The sequence below is a fragment of the Nylanderia fulva genome, unplaced genomic scaffold (assembly GCF_048542155.1).
Source record: "Nylanderia fulva isolate GAGA-0341 unplaced genomic scaffold, ASM4854215v1 Scaffold34, whole genome shotgun sequence".
In the NCBI taxonomy this organism is placed as follows: Eukaryota; Metazoa; Arthropoda; class Insecta; order Hymenoptera; family Formicidae; genus Nylanderia; species Nylanderia fulva.
The window spans coordinates 2,468,054-2,474,818 of NW_028190411.1; the positions used below are offsets into that span (position 1 = coordinate 2,468,054).

The 6,765-nt window shown below is 24.7% G+C and overlaps 1 protein-coding gene across 1 annotated transcript in view; it reads right to left on the minus strand.

Annotated features, from left to right (window-relative positions):
* Positions 1-6,765, minus strand: part of LOC114932829 (ribosomal protein S6 kinase alpha-5) — a 48,724-nt gene that overhangs the window by 23,499 nt on the left and 18,460 nt on the right. The window lies entirely within an intron of this gene.

Sequence of the window (6,765 nt, forward strand, 5' to 3'; positions counted from 1 at the left end):
TAGTTGAAGTTAAAAATGAATACACTGAAAAAATGACTAAATTAATGCATATTTAATTCAATACTCTCAAATGAATCATTTATTTGAAACAAATAAATATATACTTATTTTTAAAAAAATTTTCTTATAAATAAATATTTTTTTTATATCAAATACATATTTTTATATAAAATAAATATATTCCATATCAAATAAATATTATTTTCAAATAAATAATTTATTTGACAGTATTGAAATAAATACTTATAAGAATAAACTAAATTTTTTGTCAATGTAAATTTTACATTAACTAAGCCAAGTTAAAAATTATTAACTTTTTAATTTTTTTTTAAACTTTTAACTAATTACTCAACCCTGCTTCAAACTGCACTTTTTCCTCGGGCGGATTTTGCCCGGGACAAAAATTCGCGCGATCGAAAGAACCGGTCGATCCAGATCGAATGTCATGAATGTAGCGCGACCGCGAACGCGATTATTATTATTATTATTATTATTATTATTGTCGGCAGAGTATGTATACACGCGCGCACATGTGTGCGTTCACACGAGATGCGGGTTCTATAAATAGAGGAGCGCTTGACGCGCGCTATATGCATATACGACCAGTCGCTAAATTTAGACATTTTCAGGGATTTCTGCGTGACAGGACACGTATTTATATATATATATATATATATATATGTGTGTGTGTGTGTGTGTGTGTGTGTGTGTACACGCGCATCATTAACATGCACGCGCGAATATGTGGCTTAACAATTGGCACGTAATTTATTGCGAATTAGCGTCATGAATTTTCCGTAAAAAAAGGACGTTCATATATAACAATTCGTAAATACGTTTTTCTCCCGCCTGAATTCTGTGCCTTAATAAAATTGAAAAATACATTCCCGCATAAAGCGACTTCCACGCTGGACAAAAATGTTCAATTAATAAATTATTGTGGCAATATTTTGTAACAAATATTTTTTTGTTTTGAAAAGAATTTTCTTATACCAAATATTTTGTCACGTCGAATCAACATTATTAGTTTCAAATAAATGATTTATTAAGGCAGTGTTAAAATAAATGGGTATTTATTCGAATACAACACATTTTTTTCAATGTATGTTTTTTTCTCGAAGATAAAGAGAAAAGTAAAATTTTTCAAATAAATAATTTATAAGGCAGTATTGGAATAAATATTTATTCGAATATAATAAATTTTTTTCAGTGTGTGTAATATAATAAATTTGATATAATAATATATAATATATTATAATAAATTTTTATTATATTAAATTTTATTAAATTTTCTTAAAATTATATTAAAGTTTTGTTCTATTAAATAACATAATAATATAATAAATTTTTTTCTTGAAGATAGAGAGAAAATTGAGTATAATTGATGGTAACGATAAATTACGCGTTTCTCTATTTTATAATGTACGGACGGGCGTTTCTTCAAACTTTAATTTTCAGAATATTATATTCGGGACAACGCACAGTTCGCGGTACGGTCCTAAATAATGAAACCTAAATGGAAAGGCACCATCGATGTGTTTGTGCTAGAACTGTCACCTGATTCTGGCGACCTTAGAACCATTTTCCTCGTTATTGATGCCAAGAACCGAAATGCGCCACGTGGCCTACTTAATTTGATAGCTACACATCAGTCTTCTTTACTATAATGGTAATCATAAATTATTCGCAAAAGTGTTTCAATTATCTCGTCTTTTTAATCAAGCTGTTGAATTTCGTTTCGAATTAATCAAATGTGTAATTATTATAGAAAAAGAAAAAACTGCATTAAAATAATTAATTTTTTTTCTTTAAATTTATACGCATTATATTTTGTCAATAATCAATTGTAGCCATTACGAAGAAAATAATTACAAAAAATTGTATTATAAAAGAGAAAGAGAAATCATGTGTTTTCCTTTGTACACTGAACTTAATTTGTTAAATTAACATATATTTGAATAACTGACTAAATTAATGCATATTTAATTCAATACTGTCAAATGAATCATTTATTAAAAACAAATAAATATTTATTTGTTTTGAAAAGAATTTTCTTATATCAAATAAATATTTTTCATATCAAATCAATATTATTCGTTTCAAATAAATTATTTATTTAGCAGTATTGAAATAAATAGTTATAGGAATTAATTAAAGTTTTTTTCAGTGTATATTTCACAAAACTGCATATTTTTTCTTTTTACGAAAACAATCTTTCTTTTTTTAGGATGCAAAACACTACAGCAATATAATAAACGTAATCGAGCAATTTGTAAGCAAATGTACAAAACAATAATATATTTATATAAGATTACGATATATATATATATATAGACACAAGATCGACACAAACAAGTTCGAATATACAGCTACATATTTTTAAAATATAAAGAACAATTTTAATACCATTATCTTTTGTATTTATATATTCCATATATATTATATATTTATATTAATATATATATATATATTTATTATAAAATATTATTATTATATATTTATATAAAATATATAATATTATATTCATATAATATATATTTCATATATATTATATATTCGTAACTGCATATTAAAAATATAAGCTAGACATCTTTCTTTCATTTATTCTCTCAATTATATTTATATAAATTTCGCATTTTGTTACGCGATCGCAACTAATGACAACTAATTGTAAGACTTTTAGGCTCTCAATAAAAATCATATTTGAATTTAAACGAGCAGATATGCAATTAATTAATTCTTCCTTGAAACTGACATCCGCCTCCGGCTCTTATTTGCCTATTAAAATAATAATGGGACTTCTAATTCTGATTAAATTAATCGTCGTAAGCAAATTCAGAATTAACGGCGATTAAAAATCTCGACTTGTCTTTCGCAGAAGCTTCCTGAGAAAGACTCGTCGAGGTGAAATGTGAAAGTAATATGCATATACTCTCGCGGTTTACACGCGAAATCTTACTAAACGAGTTACGCTAAACCAATTTCACTCATTTACTCGTATATAAGAAAAACAATCTTTCGCTGATCAATTACGAAAACAATACGATTCGATGAGAATTCATGTGTACACTGAAAAAAGACTCAATTAATACATATTTAGTTCAATTCTGTCAAATAATTCATTTATTTGAAACAAATAAATATTTGTTTGTTTCAAATAAATGATTTATTTGACAGTATTGAAATGTAAATATTTATAAAAATTAAGTAAATTGTTTTTCAGTGTGTTTTCTGCAAAAGAATAAGTCTGTTTCATCGTTATTATTACTTTTCATATACATACGCTTTGTGAAATTTTTATCGTTTATTGTTTGCGATATTGTTTGACGTGAAATGTTAAGTGTCCTTGTAAAAAAATTATCTTAATGTTTATTCATGTGTATCGAACCAATACTATTTTTTAAATGCATTTTCTACTTTATATATATATATATATATATATTTACATTTTTATCGTATTTTTTTATTAGTATATTGATTTAGTTTCATTATTAAATAGTTTTATATTATTAGTTTCTCTAATATACATATATATATATATATATATATATATATATATAAAATATATTAATATAATTATCACGTTTTTTAATATACAATATACTTATTAATATATATTTATATATATTTAATTTATATTTATATAAAAATTTAATATATATATTAATATATATATATATATATATATATATATATATTAAAAAACTGTTTAATATATATATTAGAAAACGCGATAAAAAAAAATAAATAAAAAAAATATATTATTTATTACAATTAATAAAAAAAAAAAATATATACATATACCTATCTCCACCATTCAGCACTCCGCAACTATTAAAAACGCCGAATCTTCATTTTTACGATCCTCCACGGATGCATTTGGTTCTTAAACAGTTCTACGATACAATTATGGTAAATTATCGGGTAACGGTAATTAAACTGTCGTAAAAAAAAAATCATCCGATACGTTAATTTCTCGGGAACGGAACACAGATGAGCGCAAAAATCCGCGCACTATCTTCGCAAACAACTGTCACGTGTCTTTGTCATGCAAAATTATGTACAGGAAGCGAGCGCGTTTAATATATATCCGTCCCGCGCAAGAAACGAACTGTCTCGCTCGCAAATATGTCGCACATATAAATACAAAAGCACACACTTCGCGCATGATTGCTAATTTAGTTTAATGCTAATGCGCGATAATATGCTGTCAATATCTGTCAAGGTTTGGAGAGTCGATTTGAAAAAGCTTTTTGTGATAATGTTAATCGTGTCTCTTTTTTTTATCACACGGAAAATGGAAAGTAAAATTTATATACATATATTAAACAAACTTGCGAGTGAAAGTGTAAATAATAAGAGCACGTGTTTCGAAATTTGTGCAGATCGATATTGTCAGATTATACGCGATTTATAACGTCCATTCTTGAGAAATTAAGGAATAAAATGTAGAATTATAAGTTAATGATTTTTTAAACTAAGTTAAGTTTAAATTAGTTGCTTATAAAATTAATTTAGTTAAGTTAAAAGTTTTATGAACAAAAAATTAACTCAGTTATAGTTAAGATTAAATAATCTGAAATTAAATCAAAAGTTAATTTTTAAAAATATTATTTATATTAAATTAGAATTTTGTTGGTAATTCTTTTAAAATTTATAATAAAGAAATTTTAATTCTTACATAGAAATATATTTTCTGGTAATTACAATTGATGACAAATAAACATAGAAATTAATAATACTTTATTTCAAAAATAATATACGTTTATAACTGAGAAACAAAGTTAATAAGTTTAAGGTCAAAAATAAGTTGAAATTAAAAATTAATACATTTTAAATTAACTAAGCTAAGTTATTAACTTTTCTTAGCTTTTAACTAATTCACTTATTACCCAACCCTGAATATAAGTAAGAGTTTTATAATATCATGAAAAAATAGAAAAACCCATGTGTGTATAGCTATATATGCAGTGCCGGATTTACGCATAAATTACACACATTATAAGGAGCCTCCTCGACAAAATATAAAACATTTAAACATTTTTAATATATTTTTTGTTAATATAAAATTGATATTAATATAATAAAAATGTATTTTGTCATAAAAATATTTTTCTATTTTTTATCAATTATGGTTTTTATGCTTATATCATAAAAAAAATTTATTACAATAGTTTCGCGGTCAGCCGAAAAGAAATTATAGTTTTCCTATTTTAGTTAAAATATCGAAAGTTGTTTATTTTGTAACTATGGAGATGATACGTTAATTCCTTCGCAAGAATAGTTGTATAAATAGATATAAAAATATATAAAAAAATACATTTGCATATTATTATTCCCAACGCGCGTCCTGTTTTTTTTACAACTGCAAAGAGGAAGAAGGGAGATGCTTGTAAAAAACACAGGGCCTCTTTAAGATCATATAGCTGAAGAACCACAAAAGTATAGATCGACCCTGTATATATGTATATATGTATCGTATATTGTAAAATGATTGCAAAAAGAAGAAAGAAACGAATTCAAGAAAAAAATAAAATAGAGAAAAAAAGATCGATTTTAGATAGAAAATGCGCACTGTTAACATCTTCTTAAGAAAAAAATATTGGATAGAAAATATTTCTATTTTTATTTTGTTCGACATAATACAATACTGTTCTTTAATCCCTAAAAAATAAAAGGAAAAAAGAGGTAAATCAAGTGTGGTCAAGATGGATCGGTTTTCGCATCTTGTGATCTATTCTTTTCTTAATTAAGTCGTTTTTACAGGACCACGAAGTGTGTCGGCAAACATGCCAAAAAATTCACGCAGAGGGAAACTAATATATATTCAAGCAATTTGCTTCCCTGCCGAGGGAAAAATCATAGATGGGAAAAAAGTTTCACCGTCAAAGATGTGTCTTTATTCTTGTGTGCTTTGAAATCTGATTTTTATATTGCTCTTCTGAATTTGACATAACATGTTTGACATATAGATGTAATTACGAGATTTTCTAACTCTTCAAATATTGTACACTGAAAAAAAAAATTATTAAACTAATAAATATTTATTTCAATACTGTCTAATAAATTTATTACGAATAAATTTTTTTTCGCGTTAAATCAATATTATTAGTTTCAAATAAATAATTTGGCAGTATTGCGAAATAAATACTTATTCGAATTCAATACATTTTTCTCAGAGTAAAATCAAATTACGAGATATAGATTATATATAAAATAATATAAAATAAGAAACTCAAAGAGAGAAGTATCGGGTGGTCGTGCACCCTGCGTCGCCGAAACTCTGCTTACAATATAAAACATTTTTTGTACCACAATTGATGGGACTTTAAAAAAATATAATTAAATTCATATAATAAACGTGAAAAAATTGTTTGAATTTAATTGTCTTTATTGTCACTATATCTTAGCATATTACAATATAAGCGCGTTCTTATTTTGCAATTCCCTTCAGTGACCTAATAGAAATTGTAATGAATATATTTATAAACTTGAAAAAATTATTCTAATTTAATTTTCTTATTTGTCGTCTTGTATTAGGTATATGCAACGTAATAAATAAGAGATCGATGACTTAATTTCTGAAAAATATGTATTTATATGTGATAATTGATACAAAAATATAAAACATTTATAATATATTAAATATATTAAATAAATAGATTATATTATAATATAAAAATGTATTATGCAAGAATATATTAATTATATTATAATATATTATAAATATATTAAATATATTATTTACATATAATAGTATTATTA